This window comes from Parus major, chromosome 21 (assembly GCF_001522545.3).
Source record: "Parus major isolate Abel chromosome 21, Parus_major1.1, whole genome shotgun sequence".
In the NCBI taxonomy this organism is placed as follows: Eukaryota; Metazoa; Chordata; class Aves; order Passeriformes; family Paridae; genus Parus; species Parus major.
Genome location: NC_031789.1, coordinates 3,253,003 through 3,271,435, shown reverse-complemented (window position 1 = coordinate 3,271,435; position 18,433 = coordinate 3,253,003). Strand labels below are relative to the sequence as shown.

Below are 18,433 nucleotides of genomic sequence, written 5' to 3'. Positions count from 1 at the left end.
CCTCACCTGTCTGATTGTTTCTTCCTCTCTTGCTTTGCTGTATCAAAATAAACAAACACTATCTATTGATTCTGACGGTTCTCTGAAGATTTGTGGCAGAAAGCTGAAGACTCCTGAGTTACTGCAGAAAAATAACTGGATGCCCACTGGTTGAAAATGCTTCTTTGGAATGAAAAAAGAGATAAAAAAGTGGCTATATCATAGCAAAGGACATGCTTTGCTTCCTCAGACTGGAAGGAAGTGTGAAGTATGACCTCGTTAATAATTCATTTTGACAAGTCTCCATCCTTCCTGCCTTTTTTTTTTTAATCCAGGATACATCATGAAAATAAGTACAAGAAATACAGAGTTTTGTTTTTATTTTATCTTCCAGAAAGCAGTGGGGTTCACAGACCCTGCATCTCCTTGCACCCAGCACGTCCAACCATTTCCACCAACCATTCCTGCAAAAATACATTTTCCTATTTCATCTATACAGTGACACAAAATTAAAGGCTTCGCTCTCCCCAGTACCTTCTGCAACCCACAAAACTTCAAATTAACCTTTTGCTTTCATAGTAATTAATGCTGCAACACCACTAACGACCTGGTTGGATTCCAATACACCAGAGAGCTGCTGCAGCCCGATTGGGATGCCCTTGGTCCACACTGGATGCAGAATTATAATCTTCTTAGGGAACGCTGTTCAGCTCAGTAATTGCCTTACATTGTAAAATCCTGCAGAAAAAAAACTTGCCCTGAAGCACATTTAATATGCTCTGGTCCTTGGCTAAGCTCTGCACAAGTCCATTGGACTCTGCTGGCCTTTTTCCCCTTTAAATTTTACCTTTTTTGGGGTTTTCTCTATGGTTACCACAACAGGGTTCGGCACGTTTCACACACAGGGAATGAAAGCATCACTGGAACAACAGAGATCACAATACAAAGTCCTCAAGAACAAAAATCACATGAAATCCCACATAAGAAATCTGGATTAAATCAGCTGCAATAGTTCTAATTGAGCTACCTTCACCCTAAAACAGAAATCCAGCCCAAACTAACAGCAGCCCTGGATTTCTGAGGTTTATTCACCACCACAACCCAGAGTGATGGTCCAGCCCCCTGGGGTCACCAACCTCGTGTTCCATTTATCTTCACTGGCAACTCTATTAAAAATCTCAAATGCCTAGCTCATAAAACATTGAGATTTTGTCACAAACCTACCTTGAGCTGACCTCTGGCCATCAATTACAGAGGAGAGCCCAGGGACAGGGGAGCACTCAAGCAGCCCTGCCCACTTCCATAGCTTTGGGCAGCATCCTCTGCCAGCCAGGTCTCCCAAAACTCACCCTTCCCTTCCAATGTTCCCACTTTCCTCATTACCTGCTAACAAACAACCAGGAAAGACCCCAGGGAAGGTATTCAAAGCAGTTTCTGGAAATCAGAAGCTTCATCTAAGCCCAGACAGGGTCGATATCACCTCCAGCTATGCAAAACCAACCCACAGGTGCCTTATAACAAAATTCTCTCTGTTCACAAAGCCCTGAAGTTCATTTGCACCGAGCTGCTTCTCCAAGAAATTGGGATTTGCCCCCAAAACCCAGAACTGCTGGTGTGGCACAACAACCCCAGGTGGTTCCCCTCCAGGAGAACTTGGTGCCTGAGGCTGCATTGCCTGAGGCTGGAAACAACTCCCTTCTATCAGGCTGCTGGCTTTTTTTTTCCATTTTAAGACTCATGATCACTGCTTTAAAGAGGGAATTAAACTGAGGGATTGTGGATGATGTAAAACCTTGATGTCCTAGGAAGCCTCACAAATAAATGTTATCAGAGTAACTAAAAGGGGAGACAAGCTGGTTTTGACACTAAGTGGGATTGAGGTGGTCTGAATTCTCTCCATCTCCCCTGAATCACACAGTCCTGGTATCACCCATGTACAAAACCACCTGCAAATCAGTCACCCTGTAGGAAAGGGGTTGATTGGAGCAACTTCAGCACAGAAAATTCAATTTTCCATTGAGACCAAGCCATGGCCACCCATCTCCCCCCACTGCTGGTCTTGAACTGAGACCTGAAACAACCTCAAAAAAGCCAGGAGTTTTTTTTGGCAGAAACACAAAACCAGCACTGAGCACACTGTCAGGATATCAGCTCCCAGTCGCTGCCAGCACATCAGGCCAGCTGTGCACCTGCACTTGTTCATTTGGCCACTAACCTGCTTTAGCAATTACAGATAATTAAAACACCGCCCTGCAGTCATTCTGATTTCTGGGGTGCCCATCTCGTGCTTCTGCTCTGGAGCTCAGCTGGAAGATGAAGGATATGGGGAACTTTCAAGGGTGTAGATCAGAGTGTTTCCATCTATTCTCTGCAGCAGCACAACTCCCACAGATGGGAGAGGTGACTGGTGCTGGAAGGTGAGGAGGACCAAGGCAACCCCTCTGCCCTGCACAGGGATGCTCTTTTCAATCTGCAGTACAAAAAGCCACACCAAATAACCCCAGACAGGTGCAAGAGCAGACTGAAATCTAAGGAATACACATAATTTCATCGTGTGCCAAAGCCCTGACCACCCCAGCAGAGCAGGTTAACACCTGCCCCCTTTCACTGCACTTTGGGAGACCATTTCTGTGGTCCAGATGTCCTCGAGCTGGCAAAGGTTATCAAAATACCAGGCTTTGGAGGAAGGGGGATGTTCCAGCAACGCTCCCTAATAACAAACACCAAAGCAATCCCTTCCAGGAGGAGATAAAGAATTTCTTTCTCCACTGGCAATAAATCAAAGGGCACTGTTCAGCTGATGGGAATTGATTTTTCTCCCTTCCTTTGCACTTAGAGCAAGGCGGGACCGTGGCGAGAGCCCCCAGACGTGACAGAGCCCGATGGATGGCAGGGAGGGGACGTGGTGGGGACATCTGGCACCAGCACATGGCATTTCTGAGCCCCCTGCAGCAGGGGCACCCTGCTCCCACCCTGAGCCCCGAGGGAGACACACAGGGAATGCAATCATTTAGGTTGGAAAAGCCCTCTAAGATCACCCAGCACTACCACACCACCACTAAACCCCAGGTGCCACATTTAGTGTCTTTTAAATCTTCCAGGGATGGGATCCCCACCACTGCCCTGGGCAGCTGTTCCAGGACTGGATAACCCTTTAGGTAAAGAGATTTTCCCTAATACCCAACCTAAACCTCCCCTGGAGCAACTTGAGGCCATTTCCTCTTGTCCTATCACTTGTTACGTGGGAGAAGAGATTGATCCTCACCTGCCTCAAACTTCCTGTCAAGGAGTTAAAAAGCAAAGCCCCAGCAAATGTCCAAAATTCCTTCTGTCACCAAAATTCCTTCCCAAAAGGAAAGGGCATAAGTGAGCTATAGTAGGCAATGAATGAGATTTGATCCAAATAAAAATGAGGGAACACAAATTCTCTTTAGCACAAGCAGAGAAAACGCTGTAAGAGGGATGGGATGGGATGGGATTGGGATGGGATGGGATGGGATTGGGATTGGGATGGGATGGGGATGGGATTGGGATGGGATGGGATTGGGATGGGATGGGGATGGGATTGGGATGGGATGGGATTGGGATGGGATTGGGATTGGGATGGGATGGGGATGGGATTGGGATGGGATGGGATTGGGATTGGGATTGGGATGGGATTGGGATGGGATTGGGATGGGATTGGGATGGGATTGGGATTGGGATGGGATGGGATTNATTGGGATTGGGATGGGATGGGATTGGGATGGGATGGGATTGGGATGGGATGGGATTGGGATGGGATTGGGATGGGATGCAATGGGATGGGATGGGATGGGGATGGGGATGGGATTGGGATGGGATTGGGATGGGATGGGATTGGGATGGAGATGGGGATGGGAGACAAACCCCCTGCACCCTCCTGCCTTCACAAGTGATAATTAAGAGCCTGCCTGGCTGCCCAGAAAAAACAGGTATCTGCCATTCCAACTAAAACACGGCTCCAGTTCTAATCCAGTGTTAATTAAAAAGATTTTCACCATAGGTTCCATCAAACCCAAACCTCTCTAGCTTTTTATCTGCACAGAAGGAAAGGAGGGGAATTAAAAAAAAAAAAAAAAAAAGCTGTCTGTAACACAGATCATCCAGAGATCAATCCCTCTCCCCTCACCAAACTCTAAAAGAATCACTGAAGGCAGTGATTTACCCCCTTCTGCACCCAGGACTGCACAGCTGCAGAATGGGGGACACTGGATTGATTTGGTTTCCCTCTAAATCCCTACAACAGCCTAAGATGGTTTTGTGTAGAAGCAGAGGCCTGATTTAACAGGTTATAAAGCTCCACTGTTATCTCACTATTGGCTTTATTGCAGTGCACAAGATTTTTAATGAGAAATAAATTGATAGAGATACATTACCACAGGGGAACTCTGATCTGCTCATTTGCCAGCTATAACAGCACAGACCACGTTTCTGAAATCCAGAGGAAAAATGCACTCATGTTGTATTTATGGCAGAATTCAGCTGGAATGGGCACTCACAGTGTCACCTGCTGGTCAGAGTCCCTTGCAGTGGTGCTGGGCAAGACTGACATAGGTGATGCCTGGAAAACTGGAAGGAAGAGCTCAGCTGCACCAAACCAGGGAGCTGATGACCCTTTTCACCCCTTTGCAGCCACCCTTTGGTGTTCACTGTGTCCCTGTGCCTTGGGAGCAGCTGAGGTGCATGCCATGGTAGTGACATCTCTGGCTGTCAATATTTACATCAGCCAGACCCAGCAGAGAGTCCTTCACACATCACCTGCTGTGCCCCAAGGAGGAAATGGGGGGTAAACCCCAGAACATACTGGTATTTCAATAAGAAAAACAAAAAAAAAGATGAAAACTGGCATGATGGGGCAGTGTTGCCCTGTCCCAACATGAGCACTGTATCTTCATCCTTGTGCCACCTTCTGCAAAGCTCCTGTCCCATTCAATCCCTCCCTTGGCATGGGCTCTCCCACCTTTCCTCCAGCTCCACCATGCCTAAGGCAGCTTCTCAGTGCCTGCCCAAAATGCCAGGACACACAGGGCAAGGTGATGGCCTTGGGAGGAGAATGATGGCAAAGCCCTTGTGACCACAAAGGGCACCTCATGCATGGTGGGGACCAGAGATGACCTCCACGCTGCCCCCAGATGTGCTGTCAGCTGAGATGGCTGCTGCACATCTGGATAAATCCCTTTCTTTTTTGCTTCCCTTACCAGGAGAGGCAGGTCAAAGCACAAACATTTCAAAAACGATGTCCAGGAATGCCCTTTCCACAGCCCTGCCATGGACAAAGCCCTGGATTTCTCTCTCCCCCTCCCATGTTCCTGCCCGCAGGCTCCAGGCACTGCCACTCCTACACCCACACACCGCTGCTCTCCTGTGCCAGTGATGCACCTGTGCAGACCTACCTGGAAATGACTACTCTGAATGTGTATTCACACACTTACATGGGCAATATTATTATTTTTAGCATGGAAAACAACTCCTTGCTTTTTGCCAGCTCCCACCTATCGCTTTGCAGCCAGGCTTGGACTGATGACTTCATAATTTGTCCTTAATTTTCCACTGGGAATGTCCCCCACTCCAAGAGGAGAACACAAATACCTGGGAAGGTGGTACACATGTGCTGCCATGTCTGACAACCCTCCTGGTAAGACAGAGGGTACAGGTTCCCTCTGTGACATGCTCTGCCCCGACATGCTGTTCTCCCTGCACCCTTCAGTACTTTCATTAACAAGTACTGGAGTAAATCAAGCCAAATCTCATCTTCTGCCCTTTCTTTGATTTTTTTCATTGACTGTTAGTGGCAGAAGAAAAACAACTCCTCGAAGGTGAAATTTTGATATTCAGACAGCTGGGAGAAATACTGGTTCCTACAGTGGTGTTCACTGAGCACAAACGTGGATATCCTGGATACCCAACGGAGAAAGAGAGCACTTAAATGATAGGAAAACAACTCTAGGTGGTAATTATTGTGCTTGTAAAATAATAAAGATCTTTATCAGCCTCCAGCTTGCCACTGATGGTTAATTATACATATCCTCATGCTGTTGGACAAAGGTACTTGGAGAGCTGTGCCTTGTGCTGCAGCATCGGGCTGGAGGAGGCAGCTGCTGGGCCAAGGGATGCAGCCACATCCTCATCCAAAGGGTTTTGAAACAGACCTGAACTTTGCAAGGGGTTTATTTTTGATCAGAGAAAAGGAAGGTAAAATAAAGGGTACTTTGCAATGCAAAAGCACCCAGGTTTTCCTCCACTGTGAGGTGGAAGGGTTATGTGTCTGCCTTTGCTTTGGATATAGTCCAGAGCTGCCAAGTGCTCCCAAAACCAAAGTGAACAAGCTTGTAAATTATGGCTGGCACATATCTCTGGATTCTTTTTTTCTTTTTTTTTTTTTCATTCTTGCTGTATTTTCCAAGCAAGTAAGAACCAGCTCCTTCCCCCTCCACAGTCCTGGCACTTTGCACAACACGATTTCTTCACCACAATTTCCAGGATTTCCTGGAAACACACACAGACCTGAGACAGGGGGGTGGCTGCAAGATGCTTCCAACATTTTTATTCGAAGAGCATCCTTTTGCTGTGTGCTGACAGTGGGCAGAGCACATGTGTGGCCCTGAGAACACCTTTCCCATCGCCCACGCTGAGCTCTCAAACTCTGCTAGAGCGTGGCTGTTTCTTAGCTAATGCCTTGGGTATTTTCCTGGAGAGGAGCTAAGGGCTGTGGAATGAGCTGGTAGCTGAGGGAACACAGTACAACAGTTCATCTTGTCTGGAAAAGGCACACAATGTTCAGAAACTGGCATTTTTATAGCCTTTAAAATTGTTCACTTCTGAAACTGCTGCAGACATTCTCTTATGAATGGAGAAGGACCAAGAGAAATGGCTCAGACCTGGCAGGAGGGGAAAAAAAACCCCCAAACCCTCCAACTCTCCCTCCCCAAAGTACCCTCCTTAGCTTTAATAACTCATTATCGTATTATGAGGCGAAGGCTCACAGGATTATGGTATTTAGTAATATTATAATGGATGTGAGCCAGCCTTCCAGAGAGCTTTTTGTATTCCTGCTTTGTGCTGACCTGGCCTTAGACCTAGGGTTTGTGTCCCACTGTGCTATCAAAGACAAACACCCCCTGCTCCCCATCAGTAAATACACGTGCATTTAGTAAATACATGCTTGGTAAATTATATATATGTGTATATATATGAATAGATATATGTGTGTAGCACAGGTAGGTGGGAATTTCAGAGCATGAGGTTTTCTGGCTGCTTCCACTCTGACAAATAGATTATACAAACCTTCAGCAGCAAAATAAACAGCTTAGAGCAAACAAGAGGCTTAGTGTGGCAGTACTTTGTATTTTCTGGCTGGGGCTGGCCATGGCTGAGGCCACTGAGCCCAGCTCCTGCTGCTCCCTCTGCACATCCCTGTTTTCACCCAGCACTGTGTGCAGCTGCATTTTCCTCTCTTTTGCTTTGGTGGACTATAGACTTGGGCAGAGTTTCTTCTGGCACAGATCAAAGCAGAAAGAATAAAATTGGATGCTCCTGTGTGCAGAGCCATCCTCAGCTTTGTAGAATCATGGTTTGAATTGGAAGAAACCTTAAAGACCATCCAGTTCCTCCCCTTCCCAAGGGCAGGGACACCTTTCACTGGACCAGGTTGCCCAAAGCCCCATCCAACCTGGCCTTGGCTCCCAAGATGAGTTTTAAGCACCCCCAGGTATCACCCCCATCTCTTCATCCCTCACTAAAAGGACTCTAAACTCACAGGAGAAAACTGTACCCAAAGTTGTTGAATGCACAAGAAGGCAAAGCAAAAGAAAACATGTTTTCCTCCACCTTTTCTCAATTATAACAGCACACAAGTTTTCATGCCAGCAGAATTAGAACTGAGACCAAAGGCACGGTTTTAATGTGAAAATGAGAGGCAGCTTGGGCGGTTTGCTTTGTTGTGAATATGTAGATGCATTTTTGCAATTCCAGTTTAATTTCAAAACTTCCTTTCTCTGGAGGAGGGCACAACCACATCCTACCTGCCTGACCCAGCACACGGGGACTGTGTCTCCTCTCCCAGAGCCAGGGAAGGTTTCTGCCTCATTAACACCCTCCTGCAGCCCTTCCCTCCCTTGGGAGTTGGAATAGATGACCTTTGAAGGTCCCTTCCAACACAAATTATTCTATGATTCTTTGATTCCCACCCCATCACCACCAGCTCTCACTGATTTCCCAGGTCTGACATCACTCATGAGGCCCCAGGGCTGCAGCCCATCTCCCATCAAAAGGCATTTCTGGGAACACCTCCAGCTCTGCTGCCCTTTACAAGAGTTTGGCAGCATCACAGGAGCAGTCAGATAAACAACTATCCCCATTTCTACTAAAATACACACAAATTTTTAAATTCCAGCGAGTAATCCTGCATAAGAGGGAAGGACTATTGAAGCATGAGTGAGAGGAGGCTGCGTTTTCACTCTTTTCTCCAGCATTTTCACACCATCCCTCTCCCAGCCATGTTATTGAAACAGAAACATCCAGGTTCATCAAGGCTTACTTTGTCTAAACAGGATTTGGGGTCTCTAAGGGCCACTGGAGGATATCATGTTTAAAGAGAGATGTTCAACCTCAGGACAACAGGGGATGTGTTAATGCACCGAGAGCCAAGTTCCTTCGCTGCCACTCTCTTCTTCCCAGACAAAATTACCCAGATTAAAAGAAACACATGAGAACTGGATCACCCCACTCTCTTGCCAAGTGATCAAATTAACTTCCTACAACCCATCCCAAATCTTGTATTTCACGCTTGTGAACTCTTGCCAAGAAACACAAGAAACTATTTCCTAGCAGGGAATGAAACAATCCCAGGGCCAAGGAGGAGCCCATGGCCAACACCAACACCTAACCCAGAGCATGGAACAGAGCAGAAAGAGGCAATACCATGAAATTCTCCATGAGGACAATTTATAACCAGTGTGACTCTCCTTCTGTGCAAACAATCCTCTCACAGCTTTAGCTTCCTCACAGACAGAAGTAATTTTCCACCCTCCAAAAGAAAAGACTTTGATGGGACATGGGCTGACTTAAGAACAAGTCCAGGAATGAGGAACTTCTGAGAAGTTTGCACTGGAGGAATTACCCCTAAGATGAAGCTCAGTGAGGAGGGTGCAGCCCTACTTCCCCACCTCATCACCTGGAGGAGGAAGAGGAGGAGGAGGAACCTTTCCCATCCACGTGCTGCAAAGCCAACCAGCCACAATCCTGAGACGTGTTTCATGCTGGCCCCCTGGCCAGTCAGAAGAGAATATTTTAGACTTCAATGAGGCTGTGAGATGCCTCTAGACCCCAGCCTGTGCAGTGTTTATATGCTGTAATGGCCCTCCCCTCTGCTTCAAGCCTCCTTATGTAGAAATATCTCCTGTGAAAGCAGTGGGAGGCTCTTAATTGCCTCTGCTCCAATCAATACAAACAGTGCTCAGCAATGCCAACCACCACAGCGAATGCTGCCTCCCCAGTGGCACCATTTGCACGTTTTCTTGCTGTTTCCACTGCAAAAGAAAGCAGGCAGAAGGTCCTGGATCTATTGCTGCCAGGATGAGCCCACCAAACCCTGTAGCTGAGGACCTGGATCCAAGCTGAGCCACCATTTATGTGGAACCATCCAGGACATCAACCACCAGCCTCTGCTCTTCCAAAGGCTGGAGAGAGCTGCCAGCAATCCCTGCATGTGCCCAGCTCTGTTTCTTGGCTGGAATAATAACAAGGAAGCCCTGGGAGTGCTGCTGCCAGGCGGGATGTGGAGAATCCGAGTTATTCCTGCCCTTACACGAACCGATGCCACCGACAAACTGAGCCCGAGAGGACTGACCACAAGAATTTTGATTTAATGCCATCTGCAAAGCATCTGAACTTCTTCTCAGCAGGAGGCACAGCTGCTGGGATTTCCACAGACACTGGGGCAATCTGAGCTCCCAGATCATCTTGGTTCCTGGGATACTTCAGAGTTGGCCTTAAGCCTGCTTAACTCGAGCAAAGCACAAGAGGAGAGTCTTCCCTTACATTACAAAATCCTACTTCAGAGCCTGAGAAAACACAGCAATGCCAGAAATGTATCTGAAAAATCCAGGGTTAAGCAGTTCTTGAGGATGGCACTACCTTCATCTGAAGTGAACACTAAATTGTCTTTAAAAATATGTTAACTGACAGGGTTTCACCAAGTTTATTAAACAGTTCTCCCAGGCTCAATCACAGGCAAGTCCCATGCCCTGCAAGTTTCCAAAGGGCTTCCATGCAGTAATTACAGCCTTGCCTGTGCTATTAGATGGCCCGTTATCCTCATTTGACTCTCCTGTTATAATTACTGAGATCATTTTAACAGGTAATTTTGCATAGCTGTCATCACCTCTGAGTTTAATGTGCCTTCATTCACAAGTGCCACACACGTGTTTCCCCTCCAGCCCCCGGAGCAGCGCAGAGAGCCACGGGTGGGATTTTCCAGAGCATCCCAGGATCCAGGGCAAGGTATCTGTGATACACCCGAGCAGGGAACAGGCAAGACAAACAGGTGGCTTCTCTCCAAATGACTCAGGATAAGGTGTGGGATGCCAAATGAACACACAGGGGTGGCAGAGAAGGAGGAGTAGACAAGGCAGCACAGCAGTGGCAGCAGATGAGATTTGCAACAGACCAAAAGATGGCAATTAAGATAAAACATATCAGAGAGTCACAAAATGGTTTGGGCTGGAAGGAACTTGGGAAGTTCCATCCAACCTGGTCTTGGACACTTCCAGGGGTGGGGCAGCCACAGCTTCTCTGGGCAATGTATGCAAGGGCCTCACCATCCTCACAGGGAGGAATTCCTTCCCAAAATCTCATCTTAACCTCTGCCAGGTTAAAGCCCTTCCCCACTGCCCCACCCACACTGAAGAACATCAGGGACCTGCTGCTCTGGGACTGGAAGAGATCCCTGGATGAGCCCCCAAGAGCTTCCAAGCAAGGTCTGAGTCTGAGCAGAGATGCTGCAGGGTAACCATGAACCTTGGCAAGCCAGAGCTCTGCCTGGGACCTCATTCCCCACCACTCCTCCTACCTGTGGCCTCACTGAGTGCTTTGTGGTTTTCCTTCTAAACCAGGACTCTCTGAAAGTGCTGGGAGAGGACATGGACTTCAGCCAGGCTGCAAAGAGCACCAGGCTCCTTAATTACTTCTTTTCCCAGGCTATGCCTGTTTGTGCACGGCTATATCATGAAATTTGTCAGCGTTAACAATGCAGTCCCCTCCAGAGACCCATTCACTTCACAGGGCTGCAAATGTGATTGGTATGAAATTAATTTAGGGTGCAGTAATATATCAAAAAGGAGATGGAAATAAAACAAGGGCCCAGCCCTGCTGTAATAGGAATGTCAGCTGGCCAGGGGATCAGCAGCAAGACCACAGTAATGATAAAAACCATGGAAACTGCACCACAGTCATCTCTGTAAAACAGATCCCAGAAAAAATCCCAAAGTAACTCACATTTAATGGTAATCATTGGGTTAAAGTGGGTCCAAAGTTTAAAATGCCTCCTTATGATACATTTCTGCAGTCTTTCTTCAGGTTCTAAATGTATAAGTTGTTCTGTTTCCGGGCTTTCTTTTTAATATCCTTATGATATTGTGGGGCAAGAACTCTCATTTCATAAACTGTGCACTTAAGACAACAGCCAATAAAGCTCAACAGATTCCCATACAAAGGGCCTCAGAAGAGCTGATGAAGAGGAGGAGATGCCACAAGATGAGAGGAGGTGGAGGACTGCAGAAGAGGCTTTCCAATGCAGAGGAGGTTCTGCAGCCCCACTAAGCCCCAACTTGCTTGAAAAGCAGTTTTCAAATGGGTATGAGAAAAATAATCAGAGTTAGCTTGGAAATTGCCTTTCTTATAAACTCAAGAAAGGGGAGAAGAAAGAGGAAAAGGCTGAAATCACACCCAGCAGAACACAGATCCTCCTGAGGCCTCCCTCTCTGAAGGGGTCCTGCCTGTTTTCACAGGGAGGGACAGAAATCCCTGAGCCTTGCAGAAAACCTCTGGAGGGCCCTGAGGCAGCAAGAAATTCCTTCTTTTGCAGGAAACTAGACTTAAAATCCAACCCAACTGTGGATGGTCCTGAAAGCACCTGGCAGCTACATAAACCAGCACAGGTCCTGCACTTGTTTGTGCCTTCAGTCCTGGCAAGGAAACTACATAAACCTGTCCCAGTGATTTCCATTCCTTCTCCTCCTTCCCCACCCAGCACACAGGGAACATCTGAAGGGTCTCCAACAAAAGTGGAGCTTGGGGGACACCCACATAAACCAACCCATCCTTGTGTTTGAGAAGAGATTACAAATTCTTCTCTCTGAAGAGGAGCTGAGTAGCCCTCGTGGCTGCTGAGACTGTAAATGCTTGTGAGAGAGCTGCCATATGGGCTCAGATTTATCACTTGTGTTCCTTAACTTGCACATCTGTTTTCTATAAGTAGCTGTCCAAGTCAATGCATCTCCCCTTTCCTCACGAACCGCCCACAGAGCTTTTCAAGGACAAATCATTGTTCCTTTTGGTGGTTATCTGCTCAGTGGGCTCCCCTGTGTCACTCTAACAACCTGAAGTGCTGCCCACAAAAAGCCAGAGCGGACACTGCCCTCTAAAAGAAGTTTGCAGTGGTCAGTGGGGGTGGGTTTAATCAGGATTTTGAATGAGAAGAGAGTGATCTGTTCCCATCAGCAGCCCAGGAAACTCCCTGTCAGCTCCTCAAATTCCATTTAAGTCAAGAAAGTTATTCCCTTTGCCCTGTGTCAGGACATCTCCTCCTAAACTGAAAGCTGAACAGAGGAATCAGAGAGAAAAGGGGAATTTTCCAAGGTCAGAAGTATTGGGAAAGTGGCACCAAGCCAGGGGGGTCAGGAGGAACTAATGAGACTTCCCAGACCCCATCTCATCTGGACACGAGGAATGTGTGGCATGCAGAGGGCAGAAAGGGCCATCCCAGATACAGGAAAACTTGGTTCCTGTGGATGGCCACCACAGCAAGTAACTCTTACTGCCTTAAAATTTCAATGAAAAGCCAATAATTTCTCTTTCTTCCTGAAAAAAAAGCCAAACCAAAGGTGACCTCACACATTTCTCTGCCAAAAACATTGTGCACAATCTCTCATGCCTTCTTTCTTCAGTGTTTACAAAGAAGCTACAGCTTGGTACTGAAGGGTGGGGATAAACAGAATAAAATAATTGAGAAAAAAAAAGACCAGGAAAGGAAACAAAAACATCTACAAGGAAATTCCTGCTCTGAAAGTTAAGGACACAGCTCTGCATGGCCCACCAGGCTCCAGGGCAGCAGTGCCACTGGGTCTGCATGGAACACACGTGCGCAGACAGCATGTTCCTGCTCCAGTCACTCCATCATCCCAGCCTGGAAATGGATCCCAGGGCAATTTCTTGTCGCTTCAGTGGCTCCAAGTGACCTGGAGATGAGCAAGATGCTCCATCAGTGGGAAGCAGGGGGTGTCCTCTCGCCTCTCTCCAGGCTGTGAGGTGCTCTCAGGCAGGACACATTTTCCTCCAAGACAAGTGCAGTCAGGCAGCAAAACAGTTGTAAAATAAATGAATATTCTGTTAATGATGCCCTGCAGCAGAAGTGCCCAGAGTGGGCTGTTAGCATCCCCAAGAGGAACCATGGGCAGCCCCTCAAGGGTTAAAGAGCAGGAGGCTCTTGTGGATGCAAAGTGGGGAGATTAATAGTGAGTGTATTAAAAGTGATAAGAGAGTAAGCAGCAGCTGAAACAGAGATTGCAGAGGATATTTGAGAAGAAACTCTCCATCCACAGGAGAAATAAAAGGTCAGTGAAGAGAGACGGTGACTTCTCTCAGAAATGCCACAAGTGCTTTCCTGACACAAATATTGACAGCAGAGACAGATACATAAAATTTATTCATTTCCCTGCCCTGATAGCACAGAGAGTCAAGCACCATCTGAACAGGGGGACAGAAGAAAGGAATAAAGCAGGATAACTGAGCAGGTAATCAAAGGCAAGGGCCACTCGGGGCAGGCAGGAGTCACCCAAGCAGGACACCACTCGTTATTTAATATTTACACTAAAATCCTGCCTCTTGCTCTTGCACGAAGAAAACAACCCAGCAACAGAAAGGAAATTTATCTCAAAATGTCTCTGAATTCACCAAACTGCACTGCAACAGATTAAACCATAACAACACAGCCCAGAGAGGACAGACAAAATATTAAGCAGAATTAAGCCTTAAAGGATGTTATGGTCCTTGGAGAAAAATGAGCTCAATTGCTTTTATCCTTATGTTTTACAGCAACTTTAAAAAGCCTCTTCTTCAGAGAATGCTCAGCAGTGACTTTTAGACCAGGCTTTCAGCAGCTGCCTCCCTCTCTTCTCTAACATATATAATCTAAATTACAGTGGTCACAAACAGTATTTCCCTTGCAAGAGCTTTATTTCAGAACACTGTCTGCTCTAGTAGTGGCAGAAGAATTTACAATCTGCCTTTTCCCCTGAAATGTAGATTTACAGGAAGAGCCGTTTATTTTTATTCCAGACTAATGATTCTCTCTTTCCATCAATGCATTTAATTCCTTGAAGAGCTCAGTTTCCAGAGTTATTTCGCAAGTCTTCCTCCTACTTCTCAGTTAATTATTCCTGACAAAACTGCAAAATGTGAAGTGCTACTCACTCTATCTTTGGACACAGTGGGAAGATGTCCCAGTGCTGCTGGGGTGGGGGAAGATGGAGATTTGAAGGTCTCTAGAGTCACCAGCCAGGTTTCCCTGCACAATGATGCTCTTCCCCCAGCATCAACAGCAAGCCCACAACATTTTTAATTAAAAAAAGAAAGGAAGAACTAATAAAGCAGCTTGTTTTCTCCTGCTGGACTTCCTGCACCGAGGGAAAGCAGCCTGTTTTCTGCTATGTCTAGACACTTCTGTTTTGTACCATCCCAGCCCGACTTGCCCATCAATAGTCTTTAAATATTGAGGAGGGCTCCTGCTGCCACCGCCGCTCCTCTCGGCCCGCGCGCCGCTGCCGGTGACGGCCAAGGCCATCAAGCAGAGGAGGTGGCATCTGCCAGCTTGGGTGCAGTCGCTTAAATGCACGGTGGCAGCCCCCAGGAAGCACATCCAGCCCAGCTTGAGCCCTTAATTATTGATAATATTTAGATAGCACTTGCAGAAGTGAGAGAGGAGGCCTCGACCCCTGCTGTGGCCTCGAGCGGCTGTCGCGCTGCCCTGCTGGCTGCACGGCCCTGTGCTCGTGTCCAGCAGCTGTGCCAGCCTGGGAGCAGGGATTAACTGCACAGCATCAAAAGGCAGCTCTTGCTTTGCTGGCTGAGCTGGCAGGGAAGCCTCAGGTGCTGAACACGCTGCTGGGGGAAATCGGCGTCAGGGTTTTGTCTGCGGCATTTTGCCGAGAGCTGAGGCTGCGAGCAAAGCCCTGAAGGACAGCCCATGAGGGCAGCTCAGCAAACCCAGGCACAACAGCTGGAAACCCAGGTCTAAGCCCCCTTTTTTCCTTACAACCACACAGGATGGTGTTGAAGAAACTGAGCAATTGCAGCCAAGGCTGGCTGCAGCTCTTCCTTGGTCTTTAGATGCGGCAGCACATGGTCAGGCAATGTTTGGAGCAGCACTGATGGACCCAGCCATTATTTCAACCATCAACTGGGGTTTTATTTACCACACTGGGAGGTTTGTCTATCCACTGAGTCCTGGCAGCTTTGCTGGTGTCTCTTGGCTTCATCTCCTCCCCACAGCCGTGCTCTGCCTTCCCCCCAGTCACAGACCATTCTCCTTTCTTTGTTCCTGGAGGACAGCTTTGTTCTCTGCATAATAACAGGTGATTTAGCAGCTGTCACATTCAGGAGCTGGAGGATTTGAAGGCAAACTGTTGAGTAAAATGTGCTCCTGGAATCCCTCTGGCTGCCACATCCACCAGAGACAGAGGATGACAGAGAAGGCAAAATTCACTTCTATGGCAGAAAGACTCCCCTTGTCCACACATCCAGTTTGCAGCACTGAGATCACACTACCAGCCCTCCACACAGACCAAAGGATGCTCAAGATCACCCAAGACAGATGCACAGGTCTCATCTGAGGCTGCCCAGTGCTCATTAGCAGTTATTTGGGCTGCTATAATGACATCTCCACTCCTTGCAGAATGAGAAGCCGCAGCCAATCTTGCCCCCCAGGCCCACGTGCCTGGATGGACAGACACACTGCTCCCAGCTCTCTGCTGCATCCCCATCCTTGGATGTACCAGCACCTGCCTCCAGACCAGAACCAGCCATGCTCAGCATTCCTTGGATTTTTGAAAATAAGTACCCACAAGTAACTCAGTAATAAACCAAAAAATAACTCAAATCCACCGAGTTATCACAGCTGCCACACTCCACTCCAGCCAACTCCAAAATCCCTTCCTTTATTCCTCATCCCTCTACACCTAGACTAACACTCCCACCCAGCCCCTGACATGAGCTCCAAAAATATAAAACATCCAAATATTTCAGTTTCTCCATAATTCATGACAAGCAATAAAACACAACCAACAAGCACAGGGAGCGACAGAGGGAAGACACTGATTCAAAATCAGCACAATTCCTTTTCATTTGGTGCCCAAGGCTTGGCATGCACCACGTTATATTGATTCAAAGGTGGGCTCATTACTCTCTGAAGTAGGAATTAATACTCTATCATCCCATGCTAAGGTGCAATACCAACTTGCAAGGATAAAATTATTTAGCCCATTATTTCCCCCCACTATCCCTCCCCAGACTCCCAGCTCCCCCATCCCATCTCCACCTCTCTGGCTCAGCCATTCCCCCATCTCTGGCCGAGTCTTCTTCCCTTTTCCATCAAGCCACCACACACACAGGCATTCCATGGCAATCCCTACCCCACGGACAATGGAATTAGAAGGGAACAAAAGAGCAAACCTGGCTGCTCCATGGCCGGGCAGACAATGGTCCCAGCTGCTCCCCAGAAGCACCCAGGCACAATGAGCCCAGCTCTGGTGCTGAGGAGGGTTCCAGCTCCCTGGGGGGCAGGAGGTTGTCACTGGAATATGCATCTCATTGGTTACCTGTCAGCTTTCCTGGGCGGTTATGAAGTACAGCCGCTGCCGGAGGCTATAATGGGATGTAATAACGAGGCGGCCCTTCCACGGAGCAGCTTTGATTAGGTGATGGGAACTGGCAGCATCCGCTGGCTTTTAAAAAAAAAAACACAAGCTCAAAGCTGTAAAATAAAGGGATTGCCAGGAATGTGGGTACTTTTTCAGGCTAAGAGGGATGGAAAAGAGAAATAAATTACAACCTTCGTTTCTTGCTCTAATCTCTCCATCTCTCGCCTCTTTGGAGGTTCCATCGTTGCTGTCCCTCTAGGCTCAGACATTATTTCCTGGCTCCTCAGGTATGCTAGAAAAATGACATGTTATAATACCAGGGAATTACAGACTGTGCAGGGGGAAGGAGGAAAACTCCCTGCCCCACAAATCACTGCCAGCATCTCCTGTCAGCAGCTCGAGCTGCAGCCTGGGGAGGCACCTGCAAATTCACCAGGCAGGACTTTGCCATGGCTGGGATTCATCTCTCCCACCTTCCACGTGGGCAGTATCTGAAGCTCACTGCAAAACTCTTGACAAAAATAGGACTTGAATGTGGCTGCAGCTTGGTGACTCCAGACCCTGTCAATGGGGTCACTGGGTCCCAGCTGAAAAGTCTGGCTTTGAGCTAAATGCAGCTCTTGTCCTGGTAACACAACTGACCATGCAGCACCTTCCACCTACCCCTTCCAGCAGCACCATGCCCCGCTTTCCCTGGCACAGATGTCCAGGCTGGCACTGAGACATGGCAGAGACCAGCAGACAGGTATTTTTCCTCCCCACAGGCTAAGGAAAACATGTGCAAGCAAGATGGACGTGAGAAAGCCCTGGGGTTTGGAATGCCAACTGGAAGAAATAAAACCTGACTAATAAAGCACAGGCTGTGGAAGATGCTATGGATGCAAAGGGTGCAAGGGTAGGGAGAAGAGCAGCGTGCAGGTTAATGAACACACCAACCCACGACTCCACAGAAAATCAAATTCAATCAATCTGTCTGCGAAGGACACAGAGCGAGACAAGGGCTGGGAGAAAGAAGGCAGAGAACATGTTGGCTTGGCTTTTTCAGCCCAAAAAGGAAGGGGAAACAGGGCTGAAACCCCTGACAAACTGGTATTTCCCTCAAGCAAGCAGATCTGTGTGAAGTTGTGATTATTTCCAAGCAGCAGGTGATGCTTGACCGTGTGAGAATCTGCATGGGGCAACCACTGGAGCACAGGGCAGGATTTGGGATTGGGCTGCTGTGCTGTAAGGAGCAGCACTCCAGAAGTGAAGCAGCATTTTGCAGGCTCAGCACAGCTCTTCCTTTCAGCACACAGCCCGTA

At 47.8% G+C, this 18,433-nt stretch overlaps 2 long non-coding RNA genes across 2 annotated transcripts; both read right to left on the bottom strand.

The window, feature by feature from the left end:
• Positions 1 to 342: 342 nt before the first annotated feature.
• On the bottom strand, positions 343 to 3,471 carry LOC117245397. Its single transcript, XR_004500069.1, has 2 exons — positions 827 to 3,471; positions 343 to 717 (listed from the first exon to the last, which is right to left on the bottom strand). It is a non-coding gene; the product is annotated as an uncharacterized LOC117245397 (long non-coding RNA).
• An 11,822-nt stretch (positions 3,472 to 15,293) lies between these two features.
• Positions 15,294 to 17,493, bottom strand: LOC107213702. The gene is made up of 3 exons (XR_004500054.1): positions 17,324 to 17,493; positions 17,091 to 17,216; positions 15,294 to 15,834 (listed from the first exon to the last, which is right to left on the bottom strand). It is a non-coding gene; the product is annotated as an uncharacterized LOC107213702 (long non-coding RNA).
• Positions 17,494 to 18,433: the final 940 nt, after the last annotated feature.